The sequence below is a fragment of the Pleurodeles waltl genome, chromosome 3_2 (assembly GCF_031143425.1).
Source record: "Pleurodeles waltl isolate 20211129_DDA chromosome 3_2, aPleWal1.hap1.20221129, whole genome shotgun sequence".
Taxonomy (NCBI): domain Eukaryota; kingdom Metazoa; phylum Chordata; class Amphibia; order Caudata; family Salamandridae; genus Pleurodeles; species Pleurodeles waltl.
In genome coordinates, this window is record NC_090441.1 from 173,896,149 (window position 1) to 173,913,695 (window position 17,547).

A 17,547-nucleotide genomic window follows, 5' to 3' on the forward strand; every position below is an offset into this window, starting at 1 on the left:
ATACTTGGGCCCTCCTGGGCTGTGACTCCGGCGGTGGTCTCCTGACCAGTGACGATACTTGGGCCCTCCTGGGCAATGACTTTGGCGGTGGTCTTCCTGACCAGTGACGATACTTGGGCCCTCCTGGGCAATGACTCTGGCAGTGGTCTCTGGACCAGTGACGACAGTGCTGGCGGTTGTGTCTCGACCGCTGGAAATGATGGCGCACTTCTCCGCCGTGACACTCACAACAGGCTGGGCAGACTTCCTCTGGCCCTTCCCCACCTTTGGTGGAGTCACATCTGACTCTCCAATCCCCTTGGAACCCATGTGAGTTGTTTTCCCATCTGGAGTCTTCACACGGTCCCGTCGTCCACTCTCCAATTTTAGAGCCTTTACAGGGGGCGGGCTGCCAGTGCCTTGGCTCCGGGTCATACTGCCTGCTCTGGTGGCCGGTGCACTCCACAAACCTTGAACAGGCACCACTGGTATTGGAGGCTTTTTGGCTGAGGCGCTACGACGGGACTGATGAATTGGGGGGGGGGCAAAAAGGTCAACTTTACAGAGGGACAGTTTCTGACGAACACTGGGATGGGTAGTTGGAGGGGGCCTGGGAGTGGAGGAAGAGGAGGTGGTTGTCGGAGGTGTCACTTTAGGTGTTTTGGGTGCAGGTGCAGGTACTGGAGGCTGTCGTGAGGTGGATGGATGTTGGGTGAGTGATTGCCGGCGTTTGTGTACTTTGGGAGGGGGCGTCACAGACACACTGGGAGAGGACACAGGGGACGTGTAAATGGGAGTGGAGGTAGTGAGTGCAGGTGAGCGGGGTGTGGTGCTGGGTGTTCTAGTGCGAGTCCTGGTGCCTGTAGATGTAGTGCATGCAGGTGATAGTGTAGACGAGACTGGGAGGGAGGAGGGAGACGACGAGGAGGGGGACACAGTGGAGGCAGTGGATGTTGCTGTGTCTGTATGTGGGTGATGCTTGTGTGAGTGCCTGTGGGATGTGTGGTGCCTATGTTTGCTTGAGCTACCTGTGTGTGCTGACTTGTGTGCATGCTGGTCTGTAGGTGTGCTTGGGATGGGCTGGGGTACAGGAGATTGGGTCTGGGTGGAGGAGGTTGGAGGGGGGAGGCTAGACACAGGGACAATGGCTGCCATCAGTGCTGAGGCCAGAGATTTCAGGGTTCGCTGAAGGACAGCCTGACCAGAATGAATGCCCTCCAGGAATGCATTACTGTGTTGCAACTCTCGTTCTACACCCTGGATGGCATTCACAATGGTAGACTGTCCAACAGTGAGTGACCTGCGGAGGTCAATTGCCTCCTCACTGAGGGCAGCAGGGGTGACTGGGGCAGGGCCTGAGGTGCCTGGGGCAAAGGTGATGCCCACCCTCCTGGGTGAGCGGGCACGGGGCAAACGCTGAGGGGCTGCTGGGAGGGCGGTGCTGGTAGGGGAGGTGGCAGCTGTAGAAGTGGGGCGCACAGATGGTGCCGCCACCACAAGGGAGCCCCCATCGGCGGACGAGTCTGTGTCGCTGCTTGGTGATCCGGTGGCTGACGTGAAGCTCCCCTCGCCCTCCGTCCTACTGGTGCATTCAGAGTCCGTGGTGTGGCCCTCCATGGCCATGTGGGATGCAGCTCCCTCGTGCTCCGGTGCCACTGTACCTCCGCCTAATGATGCTGATGTACAAAAGGACAGGGAGAGCAGAAAAAGGGGGGGGGAGACAGAAGAAAGAGAGTTTTAGTGCATGGCATACCGATACCGTTGGCAGACAAGACAGACACAGCAGCCCCCTGCATTACGCCGTGCTCCTGCCCTCTGCACATGCAATTCCTGGGATATGGCCTACATGGCAATGGTGGACATCTGCGCACATGGATGCCACAGGGGCAACTATACCTCGACTTGGCACTCTGCTGAGGTGGGGTAGAGTGCCACATGGCCTACATTACGGAGGGGCCTTGCCTACCAAACTTGCCCTGGCCTAGGGACACCCACAGCCCACCTCCCCCACCCAGACACCTCCACTGTGCGCAAAGTCCGCAGAATGAGAGTGTACTCACCCCCTTGTGTCTGCTGTGATGCCCTCAAGCACCCATCCAACTCCGGGTAGGCCACCGCCAGGATCCAGAACATCAGGGGGTCATGGTGCGACGGGCACCCTTCCCACGTTGGGAGGCCATCCCCAGCTGAGTCTCCGCCGTCTTCTTGCTGCAGCGGCGAATGTCCTCCCATCTCTTACGGCAGTGGGTGCCCCGTCTCTGGTGGGCCCCCAGGGTCCGAACCTCCTTGGCGATGGCACGCCAAATGTCCCTCTTCTGGTGGGCGCTGACCTACATGACATGCACAAGGAAAGAGGAACAGACATTAACAACTGCACCGTCGTTGTGAGTAGCCCCCTCCCTGCTCTGGCCATGTGGCCCATTCATTCCCATGCATTAATGTACTATGAACTCTGCCCCCTTCCCTCTTCCAACCAGCCCTCTCCACCCAGGCCTAGCCCATCCCACGTGCTCCCTGTGCACTAACCTGTTGGTCTGGAGGACCGTAGAGTAGCGTGTACTGGGGGAGGACCCCGTCTACCAGTTTCTCCAACTCCTGTGCAGTGAAGGCAGGGGCCCTTTCCCCAGACGCAGCAGCCATTGTCACTTCCAGACTGAGGTCACAGTAGCACTTGCAGTGTAGGTCCTCTCCTGTCGAAGGTCAGGTATCTAGTGATTGAACAGATAGAAAATGGCGGTGACGTCCGCGGCGGAGTGCAGCATCACCTCCGGCGCACCTGTTCATTGGCCCCTGGGACCCATAGGGTCCAAAGTTAACCAATGCAGCATTGCGCCGCAGTCTAAGACCGCCTCCCGCGACGGTGTGCAACGCCAGCGCAGTTACCCCACAATCCCATTGTCCCAGTTTAGAGGTCAGGCAGCCGCCATTTCAGGGGCCCACATGGCTTAATTTACCTCTGCGTCACACATAGCTAGGCCTACACTCAACACACATACAGGAAGGGTTCTGTGAGTGGTGTAGTCTTGTGTGTAACTGTGGGTACATGCCTGGAGGAATAATGACTGATTCTTCGCTGTTGCCTTACAATGGGAAACACATTATGACACTGTCATTGAAAATACATAATTAGTAAATCACAGACTGACTCAAGATTGTTTTGTGTTTCAAGGGTGTTTATTGAAGTGCTCAGAAATGTGAGGGGGTTGTAAAAAGAGTATGGGTGATGGCGTAGGAATGTCCATGGCAGAGTCCAGTCTATTAGTCTCACAGATGCACTGCCCATCTGGGCATAGGAAGTGGAGCTGGGGCAGTTTAAGTATGGACAGGGTAACAAGGTGGTACAGTGGGAGGACAAACAGGGTGGTCTCATTTCCTGGCGGGGGTCTTGCCATCTTGCTCTGTCCTGTTCCTGGATCTCAGGGACCGCTTGCGTGGTGGTTGTCCGTCTGCAAGGGGTGGGGTGCTGGTGTGTTGGTCCTGTGGCGGGGCGTCCTGTCCACTAGCGCCGGCGGAGATGGTGGGCAGTTCATCATCCTGGCTAGTGTCAGGGGCCCCTTGGAGTGCCACGGTGTCCCTCATGGTGTTCTGTATGTCCTTCAGCACCCCTACGATGGTGCCCAAGGCGGAGCTGATGGTCCTGAGCTCCTCCCTGAACCCCAAATACTGTTCCTCCTGCAGGCGCAGGATCTCCTGAAACTTGGCAAGGACCGTCGCCATCGTCTCCTGGGAGTGGTGGTATGCTCCCATGATGGAGGAGAGGGCCTCGTGGAGAGTGGGTTCCCTTGGCCTGTCCGTCCCCTGTCGCACAGCAGCCCTCCCAGTTCCCCTGTGTTCCTGTGCCTCCGTCCCCTGGACCGTGTGCCCACTACCACTGCCCCCAGCTCCCTGTTGTTGTTGGGGTGGTGGGTTATCCTGGGTTCCCTGTAGTGGTGGACACACCGCTGATTGACCTGTCCTGGGTAGGGAGGTTTGGGCCTGCTGGGTGGGTGCTGTGCTGGTGTAACCAGAGGGTGGAAGGTCAGTGTTGGGCTGTGCCTGTGCAAGGGGAACCGACTGTCCCGAGGCCCACGATGGTCCGGGCTGGTCATCAGGATCCAGTAGGGCAGAACTGCTATCGTCACTGTGGGCCTCTTCTGGGGGTGGAGTGGTGTTGTCTGGACCCTCTGGTGTGGTGACGGTCCTTCAGGTTCCTGCAGGGGCATAAGAGCATGATTATTGCATGTGTGTGCGATGGTGTGCAATGGGTGGGTGTCTGTGTACCCCAGTGTAAGCATTCCTGTGTGGGGGCTTGTGTGATGATGGTTAGGGGGTTGTTCTGGGTATGTGCAGTGAGCATGCTTTAGTGAGGGGTGACCATGCTTAGTTGTGTCATGCAGGGCTTGGTGTTGGGATGTGTGGTTTGTGTTATTAGTACATTAGTGAGGAGTTTGAGTGATAGGGGAGGGTGTGAGGGTGGGGGTGTGTGATAGCATGCAGGTAGGGTGGGGGATATGATAGTTAAGATTTGACTTACCAGTGTCCCATCCTCCACCGACTCCTCCGAGGCCCTCTGGATGCATGATGGTCAAGACTTGCTCCTCCCATGTTGTTAGTTGTGGGGGAGGAGGTGGGGGTCCGACGCCAGTCCGCTGCACCGCAATGTTGTGCCTGGAGACCGTTGAGCGCACCTTCCCCCGTAGGTCGTTCCACCTCTTCCTGATGTCCTCCCTATTTCTTGGGTGCTGTCCCACGGCGTTGACCATGTCCACTATTCTGCGCCATAGCTCCATCTTCCTGGCTATTGATGTGTGCTGTACCTGTGAGTCAAATAGCTGTGGCTCTACCCGGATGATTTCCTCCACCATGACCCTGAGCTCCTCCTCGGAGAAGCGGGGGTGTCTTTGGCGTGACATGGGGTGGTGTGTGTGATGTGTGGGGTGGTGTATGTGGTGATGAGTGTGGTGATGTGTAGTGGTGTGTGGTGTTTGGTGCGTGGATGTTGTTTGGGTGATGGTGTTGTGTGCCTCTGTGTAATGGGGTTGTCTATTCTGTGTTCTCTCTCTGGCCTTCGTTCGTGATTTTTCGGTCGTAGGGGTTTGCGGGTGATGTGGGTGTGTGTTTTATATAGTATTGGGTGTGTGGGAGTGGTGTGTGTATGCGTATCAGGTGTGTGTATTTTGAATTGTCCAATGTGGCGGTGTTTTGGAGATGTGTGTGTATTTTTAGCGTGGCGGTGTGTACCGCCAATGGAATACCGCGGTAGAAAGACCGCCGCGTGGATTCGTGTGTCGTAATAGCATGGGCGTGTTTCTGTTGGCGTGGAGGTGGAGGTTTTGTTTTCGCCAGTTTATCACTGACCTTTGGTGTGGCGGAGTTGTGTGGGTGTCTGAATTTCGGCGGATTCCGAGATGTGGGTCATAATAGCTGTGGCGGAATTCCGCGGCCGCGGCGGGGTATTGGCGGTCTTCTGCACGGCAGTAAGCGCCTTTTACCGCCAATGTTGTAATGACCCCCACAGTATTTAATCTAAGTTAGTTCTTGCTGAAACACTACAGCATTGGATTTTAACCACAACAATCATTTGTGTTCTCACACAGACACACACCTTTGCAGTCCTTGAGCTGCTCATTTTTTTTAATTCAGAATGATAGTGCACTTGAGAACCCAAATGTTTTAATCACCCTCCAGGCTGGGCTACACGTCTTTGTAGCAGTTTCTAATTGTAATGTTTTTCACTTGAAAAGAACTTATGGGTTGACATTGTTCAAAGTGTTGCTTTGGCTGATCAAACTTTGGTAAACTTGGTTAGTGCACTAGTGAACTCAAAACAGGATTCCCAGAGATAGTCATTAAGTGTTACACCCTTGTTAGCCATGTGCACCTGCTAGGTCAGTTTGCACTCATCTGGATTGTGCTTGTTGCGTTCCTTATCTTTTTCCTTTCAGGAGGTATTGGTGAGGCTGCTGGCTTGTATTGTGCAGGTGGGCGGAGATCTCTGGAATCCTCTGCTGGAGAACAGATCGACTTACAGGCAAGTGGTGGCAGCAGCTTCAGGACCAATTCCGATTGCCAAGCAGTGTGTGCCTGGGGGGCGTGTCTCTTATAGGATTTGTTTCAAAATGGCTGCCGACCTCGGGAAGAATGTTCCAGAACGTTCCAGAATGTTCCAGACTCCGTACATCGCTTTTCTATGGCTCACACAGCCCAAAGCAGGCCTGTCCACGGAGGTACATCCGAGGTCTTTATGGACACATTCTAAACCTCTTCCGGATTGCAGTACGAGGTTAAACAGAGTTTGGATTCCAAGCTAGTTCAAGGACTGGTTAGGATTTGGAGTCAAGGTAAGATTTTTGGAACCAGTTGAACATCTCCTCCATGCCGCAGATCTTCTAAGAAATCTTCAGTGGTGTTATTCCACTAACCCTGGAAAACCGTCGAGACAGCAGACATTGAGCGAGAGGGGCTACTGTCACGATCACTTTCAGGTTACCCCATAACCTGCACTCATATAAGGGAATATGTCACCAGGCAGCCAATCGGGATTGAAAAGAGTGGCCGCATGGAGAAGGAACTATTCGCAAAAGTGTCTGGGAGGAATTTAGAAAGCTTGCCATTAACATTGACATCACTACTGAAACAGGGTTCAGAGTGATGCCAATCATGAGAGAACTTCTCCCCCAACTTTGATTGATGCTGGTAGCTCCTGGAACCAAGTCCCTGGGTGGCACAATTTGAGTAGGAAGACACTACATACATACAGAGTTTCAAAGGTATTTTTAGTTTACTGCCACAGGCTTTATTACATCACTGATAAATGTTTTAATTTTCAGTTACCTGATAAAGATAGATGTTTGGTTACCAACCATACTTGATCGGCACACTTTTTTTGCCTGGTCTTAAAATGTCTCACAGGTTCTTGTGGTGTTCTTGAACTGATGGTAATGGCTCCGGTCATTCAAACCGAAGAACCCTGGGATGATGGCCATTTAGACAATAGAAGGGAGAACAAACCAGAGTAGAGAGATTCAAACTATTGCACACAAATTCTGGCATCCAGAGACTTACTGCGCTCTTCACCCTGCTGAATTGCCATACACTGCAAATATTGCCCTAAAGTTTGGTTCAAACCTTCAGTCATCCTGTCTGGTGTGGTAACTTGCGGCAGACAGTTGAGCATCTATTCTTAAGTTTTATACACAGACTTTGCCAAAAATGTGATATGAACTGAGTTCTCTGATCAGTGATTATCACGCTGGGAGTCCTTTGTACTCCTACATGTCCAGCAAAATCTGAATTATATGACCATTGTATCATCTTTAATTATAGATCAGGGGAAGGCAAGTACAACACATTTGCTTGGGAAACTAGATCTTCTTTTGTGCATCTACCCGACTTTTGAGCTGGCCAGATTGTAACTTTCAAGTCTTGGAATTGAGTTCATAGGATGATCAAAAAGTCTTTAGTTATGTCACTGCACACTCTGTGATTATTGTTTTAGCTGGTAAAACTAAACAGGACTCTTGTCTAGAATGTTCTGAATTTCCTTCTTGGGGTTATTGTCTCTAAGGGGGTGATTCTAACATTGGCGGGCGGCGGAGGCCGCCTGCCAAAGTTCCCCCAACAGAATACCGCTACGCATGGGCACTGCAGGGGCCCCCAGGGGCCCCAAGACACCCCTCACCGCCATCCTGTTCCTGGCGGTCAAAACCGCCAGGAACAGGATGGCGGTGAGGGGGTCGGAATCCCCATGGCAGCGCAGCAAGCTGCGCCGCCATGGAGGATTCCTCAGGGCAGCGGAAAACCGGCGGGAGACCGCCGGTTTTCCGTTTCTGACCGCGGCCATACCGCCAGAAGGCCGCCCGCCAGCCCAGCGGGAAACCCCTTCCCATGAGGAAGCCGAATCCGAATGGAGCCGGCGGAGTGGGAAGGGTGCGACGGGTGCAGTAGCACCCGTCGCGATTTTCAGTGTCTGCATGGCAGACACTGAAAATCTTTTAGGGGCCCTCTTATGGGGGCCCCTGCAGTGCCCATGCCATTGGCATGGGCACTGCAGGGGCCCCCAGGGGCCCCACAACACCCCTCACCGCTATCCTGTTCCTGGCGGTCAAAACCGCCAGGAACAGGATGGCGGTGAGGGGGTCGGAATCACCATGGCAGCGCAGCAAGCTGCGCCGCCATGGAGGATTCCTCAGGGCAGCGGAAAACCGGCAGGAGACCGCCGGTTTTCCGTTTCTGACCGCGGCCATACCGCCGCGGTCAGAATGCCCTTGGGAGCACCGCCAGCCTGTTGGCGGTGCTCCCGCGGTCCCCGGCCCTGGCGGTCCATGACCGCCAGGGTCAGAATGACCGCCTAACTAAGGTGTCTGACTACAATAACCTACAGACCACAGTCAAAATGGTAAGCCAAAGTCTGAGCAGAACAGTGACCAGCGAGACTGGCGTGGGGTCAGTGCCCTTGCGGATATTGAGAAAATGGAGTTCCCTGTGATTGTACTGAATCTCAATGGTGTGACTAACTCCCATTAAATAATAGTGCTATTCATCAAAGCCTTGTTTTATGGCTAAAAGCTCTTTATCAGAAATACTGTAATTGTTTGCCTGGAAAGAATTTAGACGAGTAGTAGGCTACAGGGTGTATCTGACCAGTTTAACTGTGTCTCTAGATAAACCTCCCCCAAGGCATTAAGAGAAGCATCGGCTTCTGAAAGAATGGGTCGAGTTACATCAGGATGGGTGCTTGCACAAACTGCCTCTTTAGCCTGTTAAAGCCATTTTTAGGTCAAGCCTAGGCAGTGTGCATGTGCTGTCTGCTAGACATGCTGTATACAGTCTATGTGCTTTAACCACGCCCACCATTGCCATTCATTCTTTGTTATGCTTGTCATAAATGCTTCCTTTTTATTAGTGCATTTTTCTAAATGTCCCACCTTTGTGTGCTTAGCTCCCTCACAGGGGATATCACTAAGAGAACATTTTAGTTGGCCCTCACACTACGTTCTCGCTCCCTCCTGTTACAGTGTGTGTTGGCCCCCGTTCCCGTAGGCTTAGTGTTTAGGGCGGGTCGTGTTGGTTTCCATGACTGGAGTGCCAGCTTGGGGCTTAACTTCAGTCATTTTTTATGTTTATTTATGTTCACACTGTATCTTTTTAATAAAGGTGGGTATCACTGTCTTCCAGTAAATATTTCATCAGCCAAACCAGAGCTATTTTATTTGAAGCAAAAGTGAGTCTCTAATCACATTCAGCACAAACAGGAGTTGCAGCCGTCATAGTCATGCAATAGCCAAGAACTGTAAGCAGTCTGCCGACATGGCATCCGAAGCAGCACCGAGCCAAACACAGCCCCCTGCTCCTCCAGAACCAAAGAAGTCAGTTACTTAAGAAGTTCTCCATTTCATGACAAGAATGCAGAGCTAGTCCCACATGTAGCACATTTTTACGATTAAGCCAGAGGAAGCAATACCCGCATAAACAACGAACCTGAGTAGGATCTGAAGGAAATAATGGACTCCTTTAGGATCCTACTGGAATCATGCACATTATTTGTGAGGGGTACACATTTGAATTTTAAACTTTTATATTGCGTCACTTGAAAAGGTTGTTTCAGGAAGCTATTTTTTGTCACACAATTTACAACATTTTAAGAGTGTTGTTTGCACCAAGTAATCGGCGAGTAAGGCAATGTTTACCATACCCTTGGTTCGTCCCTCATAACCACTAGAGGTGGACGAACCCATAAAATAAAGAGGGAGAACTGAGCAAAGGATCTGGCTCGGATCTTAGAGCCCACGAGCTGAGTCCTAAAAATATTTGCTATGCAAATCATACAACAAACATTCCGTAAAATAAGATTATGGCCCTCATTACAACCCTGGCTAGACCGGCAGGGCTGTTTCGTCGGATGCACCGCCAACAGGCTGGCGGTGCAATCCTTGGAATTACGACCGCGGCGGAAGTGCCAGGGTCGCACCGCCGGGACCGGCGGTTTACCACCACGTTGGTCCCAGCGTTGTAATCCCCCTGCCCAGGGGATTACGAGTCCCCCTCCCACCAGCATTTTCATGGCGGTAGAAACTGCCATGAAAAGGCTGGCGGAAAGGGGAGTCGCGGGGCCCCCTGCCACGGCCCCATGGAGCTTTACACTGTCTGCATAGCAGCCAGCGAAAAGCGTGACAGGTGCAACAGCGCCCATCGCACCGGCGCAACACTGCTGTCTCCATTTGGACCCGGCTCCCGTGTTACGGCCGACATCCCCGCCGGCCAAGCGGGGATGTTGAAATGGCCACCGCGGAAGTGTGGCCACATTGGCGGCCACGCAGCGGTTGCCGCACGCCAAAGTTGTAATGAGGGCCAAAGTCTTTACAAAATTTTTTAAAAACTGCATTTCTTTAACATGTGGAAGCTTTGCCATTAATAGGGCACATTACAGAACAGCAGTGAAAATCCTTATTAAATTATATTTGTGTACAATTGGTATTCTGAGGTAAAATAATTGAAAGTGCTTTCAAAGTCAATAATGAAGGAAAAAGAGTTTTAGTGAAATAAAATCTTTGCCTAATATCAGCTAGTTTACATGTAGATGAGGTTTTCTATTTCACTTTGTACAAATCAGCATTTCCAGTCCAGTCATTCCTTATGTCAAGGCTTTGTCAATGAGCACCACTTCCATTACATAAGGTCACATGCATTGTTTATTGGCCTGGCGAGATTAAGTGGTTTGTCCAGAATCACGTGGTGTTGAGCCAAAGCCAAGACTCAAATCTGGTTCTCCAGTCAGAGCTCTGCCAGAAACGCCACATCCTGGGTAGAGGGAGAAAGGGAGGCAGACAGAAGCCACATACAAGCTTGGCTTGTTATGGGCTGAAAGCCCCAACAGCCTGTCTCGAGCTTTCAAAGGCCCACCTACCTGTAATAACCACCCCTCCTTTTTTAGGTTAAGCCTAAGCAGCGCCAAGCGTTGTCTCCCAACATGATGTAATCTACTTCTGTGGGCTTTTACCACGCCACCACACTCCCATCACTTTCATTCACTCACACCCACCCAGCAACACCTAACAAAGCGTTGAGGAAGCAAGGGACTTAACTGATGGGTCAGCAGTGAAGAAAGGGGAAGGAATGGACGTGACACACATTTATATAGACATTCGGTCATTGGTGTATGGTTACCTGTTCACTTCGACTCATGGGATATGTAGTGTTTACAGTATTTTTGTCTGAACTTGCAGTACCATTAAAATGAAGAAAGAAATGCATAATCACCTCCAGTCCTGACAGAATCATTCTTGTATGGCTGAGAAAGATGGTGTGAACTTACAGAAAATATGCTCTCATTTTAGCTTCTAATTTCATGATTTCTATGGGAAAATCACGAGAAAGCAGTTCTCTCAAACATGATTCATGAAATCCCAGCAGGGTAAAATCACATTAGAACACACTACAATTCCTAAAATTAATATGGTACCATCAACAAATGATTTATATTGTAACTAAAATGTGTTACCACCCTTTATACATTCCTCTTTTTGTGACCCTCAAAACCTGCCATTCACTACAATGCATTTCACTGGGATTCTACCATGTATATTGGTCTCAAGATGGCTGCCAGTACTAAGAGGCATATTATACTCTGTTTGTGCCAAATTTGCATCAAAAATCTTTACGCAAATTTGGCGCAAACCTAACACCATATTTATACTTTGAGCCCGACCCTGCGAACGTCAAAATTCAACAGTGTGCGTCATTTTCTGGATGGGGGAAACCGCCTTGCGTTAATGACATGCAAGGTAGGCGTTTCCGTCCCAAAAATGACTTTAAGGCCTGTGCCCCTTATTTATACATCCGTATCATTTTGACGCACAGGAGGGGGCAGTCCTTAAAAAATGGCGCCCAGCCTGATTTGCGCCGTTTTTTAACTCCTGGGTTAGGGCAGGCGTTAAGGGACCTGTGGGCTCATTTCCATGGTCTCTGACCATGGAAGCAGTCCACGGGTGCCCTTCCCTGCCCCCAGGGGCACCCCCTGCCACCCTCGCCTACCCCTGGAGAACACCCATGGATGGGGGGACCCATCCCAGGTAAGTACAGGTAAGTAGAGTAAGTATATTTTTTTATTTTTTTAAAGTGGCATGGGGGGGCTAACTTGGGCCCCCCTACATGCCACTGTGCCCAATGGCCATGCCCTGTGGACAGAAGTCCCCTGGGCATGGCCATTGGGCAGGGAGGCATGACTCCTGTCTTTGCTAAGACAGGAGTCATTTCAATGGGAATTGGGCGTCAAAAAATGGCGCAAGTCCGGTTAGAGCCATGATTTTTTACTCTAACCTGACTTGCACCATTTTTTGACAAACAACCCCCATTCTTCCCTACGCCTGCGCTGCCAGGTTAGAGTCATTTGCTTTTACTCTAACCAGCCCGCAGCGCCGGCTAACGTCAATCCATAAATAAGGCACCCGCCAGGCACGTTGGAATGGCGTTAGCCGGCAGTACATTTTTTGAAGGCAAACCAGCGCTAGCACTGGTTTGCATCAAAAAGTATAAATATGGGCCTAATTGTATTGATTTCTTAGATATTAGCTTATGGGTCGGAGAGTACATGCCACTGTACACCAAAAGTCAACTGCTAACAACAGTGTACTACAGTATAATAGCCATCATCCCCAAAAATTAACATCATCCCGTATGGGGAAATGGTGCACCTAAAAAATAAAAATAAAAAGTGTTGACAGAATGCATTCTTTCTGCCTATGTTCCACAGATATAAATGCACACTTTTTCAATATAATCCAATTTTGACTATTAGCATGTAAGCACTTTAGGGGTATGAGTAATTTGATATATCCTCTTGTCCTTATGGTAATATCAGAAGAGGATATAGTTGTTTGATTCTTTTCCAGTGAGAACTTAGGGACCGTGAAGTCTTTCTCTTTCTCCTCTAGACAGAAATTGTGGAATGGAGATGTAATTTTTTTTTTTTAATAGAGTCGTTTGGTACTTTACCAAGAATGAGAGTGATAAGTGGTAGACTCTAACGGTCCAACCAACCAATATGGGCACCTTTTTAAGAACCGTAAGAGATGTGGACTCAGTCAGCAGGTTTGGTGAATGGATAAGAGAGTAATAAGCTTAAAATACATGTTGTACTCTGTCGCAGGGTGAACTAACAGTACTTTACTGTACACGAATAGATGAATGGAAGTAAGCATCATATATTGAATAATAAAATTAAGGAAGAAAGTGATGATTGGAAAAGATTTTATATTAAAATGCAAACTATTATTGACATAACTACAACAGAGTATCAAACGTGAACAAAGAAAAGCAACCTCACCTTTACTGAAGAAAGACTATTTGGTGTTCATATGACAATACAGTTAGCCATCTAGTAGTAGCAACATTTTAATTGGTGGAGGGAGGTTTTTCACGTGTTAAATACACTCTGGTAATATACAAGAAGGCTTCAGGCCCAAACGCGTCGCCATTGTTCCTATTTAGCACCTTGCAGTTGGAGAAATTATGAAATAAATGGAATTTTTCTTCTTCTGATTTGGTGGTGCCGCCATTATTCATTGTGACTTGACCCAGGGTAGGACTAGGAGGCGGTCGTGGGATAAACAATATATATAACCCTATCCACATGTTAAATGAATAAATATATCTATTGACCAAATGTTTTTAATAACATAGATAGAAAAAAAAGAGAAAAACATCATAATGAAGCAAAATGCACAAATGCCTCAAAGTTGCACACCTTAAGAAAACAAGCACCATAACACGGCCTCTTCAACTGCAATGTCCGCTTTCCTCCGTGACGCCAGGCAGTAATACTTCCGGAAGGTCTGAGCATTAACCCACATGGCCGCCCTGCAGATGCCGCTGGTATCCCGCAAACAAGAGTTGAAGAAGCAGCAACCTTCCTTGGCAAGTGTACTTTCATTTTAGACAGCGGTCTTTCTGCTTTCTCATGGCAGAACATAAAAGCTGCAGATACCCATCGAGCAATACTCGCTCTTGGCTGAGTGTGTCCTTTCCTTGGTGAGGCAAACAAAATTAATGGTTGATCAGATTTCCTGAACACTTTTGTTCTGTCGAGGTAAAATCTGAGACAGCGTTTAACGTCAAGTGAGTGCAATGATCATTCCCATGGCGAAGAAGGATTACTGAAAAATATTGGCAGTACTATGGGCTCACTGAAGTGAAAAGTTGTTGGCACCTTTGAGATGAATTTGGGGTTGGTCCTCAAAATAACTCTCCTCTTGAAACTGCAAATATAGTTCCTGGATTGTCCAAGCTTGTAATGCGCTTATCCCCGTGGCCGACGTAGGAGCCAAAAGAAAGGCTACTTTCCATAACATTTTTAATTCAGTCCTACGAATTGGTTCAAAAGGAGCTCTCATAAGCTGAGACAAGAGGATGTTTAGCTGCCATGGCCCCTGAGGAGGTTTCACTGGCGAATAAACGTGGAACAGACCCTTCATGAACTCCTTAACAAGTTTGCTGGACCAAAGAGAGAGTTCCTCATCTTGCTTCCTGAATCTAAAGGTTGCCGCAAGGTGTACTTTTATAGAGAGATGAGTCAGTTCTGACTGCCAGTTGCAGGGGATTTGGAAGAATCTGCTTCAGAGAAGATAAAATGACATGTAGAGACTGAGAAGAACACCAGACACAAATTCTATTCCATTCTGCAGAACATTTTGTCATGGACTCAGAACGAGCGTACTGGAGAATCATTCTGCAATCCTCTCACATGCTTACTTTACCGAACTCAGTTTTGTGAGGAGCCACGTGGCAGGTTGAAAGAGAGAATCTGTGGATGAAGAACATGTCCCTTGTTCGTTGAAAGAAGGAATGAAAGATGTGCAAACTCTGATAGGTGAAGGCACTTGGTGGACCAGTATTGTCTTGGCTACGCTGGAGCTATCAGTTATAGAAAGCAATGTTCCTTTTTAATTTTCTGGATGACCTTGGAAATGGAGAGAAAGCATTTGTAAATGTTACCTTCCATGCCAGATGGAATGCGTTTCCCCAGGAGCCTGGCTTAGGGTGCCTGCTGACATACAACGTGCATTTCTTGCTGTGCAAGGTTGCAAAAGATCTAGGTTTGGGGTTCCCTAGCCTGAAAGACCTGCATCAAATGCAGTTGATTGAGTTGCTATTCGAGACACTGTTTGTCCTGTTTAAAGTATCTGCCCACTCGTTCTGTTCTCCTGGGTCATGCTCTACCTGTAGGGTGATGATGTTGCTGAACACCCATTTCCAGATCTGTTGAGCTTGAGCTGATAGAAACATGGACTCTGTTCCTCCCTGTTTGGTGAGATAAAACATGGTGATAATGGCATCTGCTCTCACCAAGACGGAAGAATTGCTGAGTCTTGTAATGAAAGCCTGAAGGCCCAAAAATACCACTTTCAGCTCCAGAAGATTGATGTGAGCGGTCCCTTTCCCATGGATTTCTAGATCCTGCATGTGCGCTCCCCAACCTTCCAGGGAAGCGTCTGTTGTCATCACTATATGCGGTCGCACAGGGATGAATAAGGCGCCCTGTGAAATGTTGTCCATGTTTAACCACCACAATATTGCCAGTCTGATCTCTTGCCTGAATGAGATAGTATACTTGAAGGTGCCCTGCCATTGAACCCATTGCTTGTCCAGCTGTTCCTGCAATTGACGCATACGAAGATGACAATTTGGTATGAACAGGATGCAGGATGACATCGTCCCCAACTTTGACTTATACTTTCATACAGAAGTGGACCTTTTTGCTGCCAGGGATGCTGTTATTGCCTTCAGACAATTAATTCCTTCCGTAGTTGGGAAAGCTTTTGAATCCTTCGTATCAACTGCTGAACTGGATGGAATTAGGGAGGATCTCTCCTTGTTCAGCTTGAGGCCTAGACTTTTAAATAGTTTCAGACAGGCACGAGTAGATTTTCTGGCCAAATGAACGGTAGATCCTTTTATGAGCCAGTCATCCAGTTACTGGAAAACCTGGTGTCCTGATCTCTTCAGAAAAGCTGCCACCAGAGCCATGCATTTGGGAAAGACCCTAGGAGTGGAACGTAGCCCAAAAGGGAGCACTTGATAATGGCACCCTATCACCTCGAAGTGCAGGAACTTTCGATGCTTGATGCGAATGGAAATATGGAAATACGCATCCAGCAGGTTCAGAGATGACTTGAAGTGCCCTGGATCCACGAGCTAAAGAATTTCCTGTAAAGACAGCATCCTGAAGGACTGCTTCTTTATGCATTTGTTTAAAAGCCTTAAATCCATTACCTGCCTCCACTTGCCTGACTTCTTTTGATGAGGAAGAAGTTGGAATAAAAACCTGTGTACCGCTGGGCTAACAGGACTTTCTGTATGGCATCTTTGGAAAACTAGATTTCAGTGTAACGTTTTGGACAGTGGAAAATATGAAGGCTTTTAAACAAATTTCAGCGTGTGACCTTGCTGGATTACGTCTAACACCCATTTGTGGTGACTGGTGCCTGGGACACACCATTGTCTTCTAGAAGAATCCTGTGACTTTCCTCCCGCCGGAGGACCTCTCCGGGCTGGCTGCCTGGGGTAGTTGGATGTTGCAGTACCTTTGTATGGTACTTGAGTAAAGTATGTCGATCTAAAACCGTGTTGGGTGTATGGCTGGTACCTGTTTCTGCTGGCAAAGAAGTCGAGACGCAAATTTACCTCTTGCTCTACCTCTCCGAAAGGACTAAAAACACCTCTGCTGAAGTGTGCCAAGTGGGCGAGCTGTTTCTGTGTCCGATTTTGTGGACTGCAGTGCGTCATCCACATGCTTTATGAAGAGGATTCCCCCATCAAATGGCATGTCCAGGATCTTCACTTGCAGTTCCGGGCAGGGCAATGTTGCCTTCAACCAGCCCTGAATGAGGAGGACCTCCGCTCCAGCCATTTGATAGAAGGCAGTAGAAGAGATGCCCATTGCTGCATCAATCTCTGAAAAAGCCTTTTCTCCCTCCAGGAGGATCTCCCTTGCCCCTTTTCTTTCATCCTCGGGGAGATAATCCTGAAAAGCCAACATATGGGACCACATCTGGCGATCGTAGCGCCCTAAGATGGCCAGTGCATTAGAGGCTCTTAATGATGTTACAGCCATGGGCGAGAATCTTCTTCTTATATTATTATGCCTGCGACCCCCTTTGTAAGGTTGAGCTGAGCAGAGAGAAGAGGATTTTTTGCTCGCCATTGTGCCGCTTGCATAACCGAATCAAGTTGAGGCTGACCTACAGGCATGTTGGCACATTTTCCAAAGTTAGAGAGCTTTGGAAAAACTGCTGGTATGGTGGCTGGTGCTTTCATCATTTTAATCCCTCTTGAGATATGTAGTACACAATGGGTATAGATTTTAATGTATGCTGGGCTGCATCCTTGGAATCGTACAGAAAACACTCCTTGCTTGGTTGGAAGGGGTAGATCGAAGTGCTTGGAAGCGTACTTCAAAAGGTCATGGAAACCACCTATATCCTCGGGTAATGAGTCTAATAGAGGTGGGGTGGATGATGCAGAGACTGAGGAGCGACATAGTCATCCCATTCCAGGCCATTCCCAGTTGAGTCAAAAGGAATCTCTCCTTCC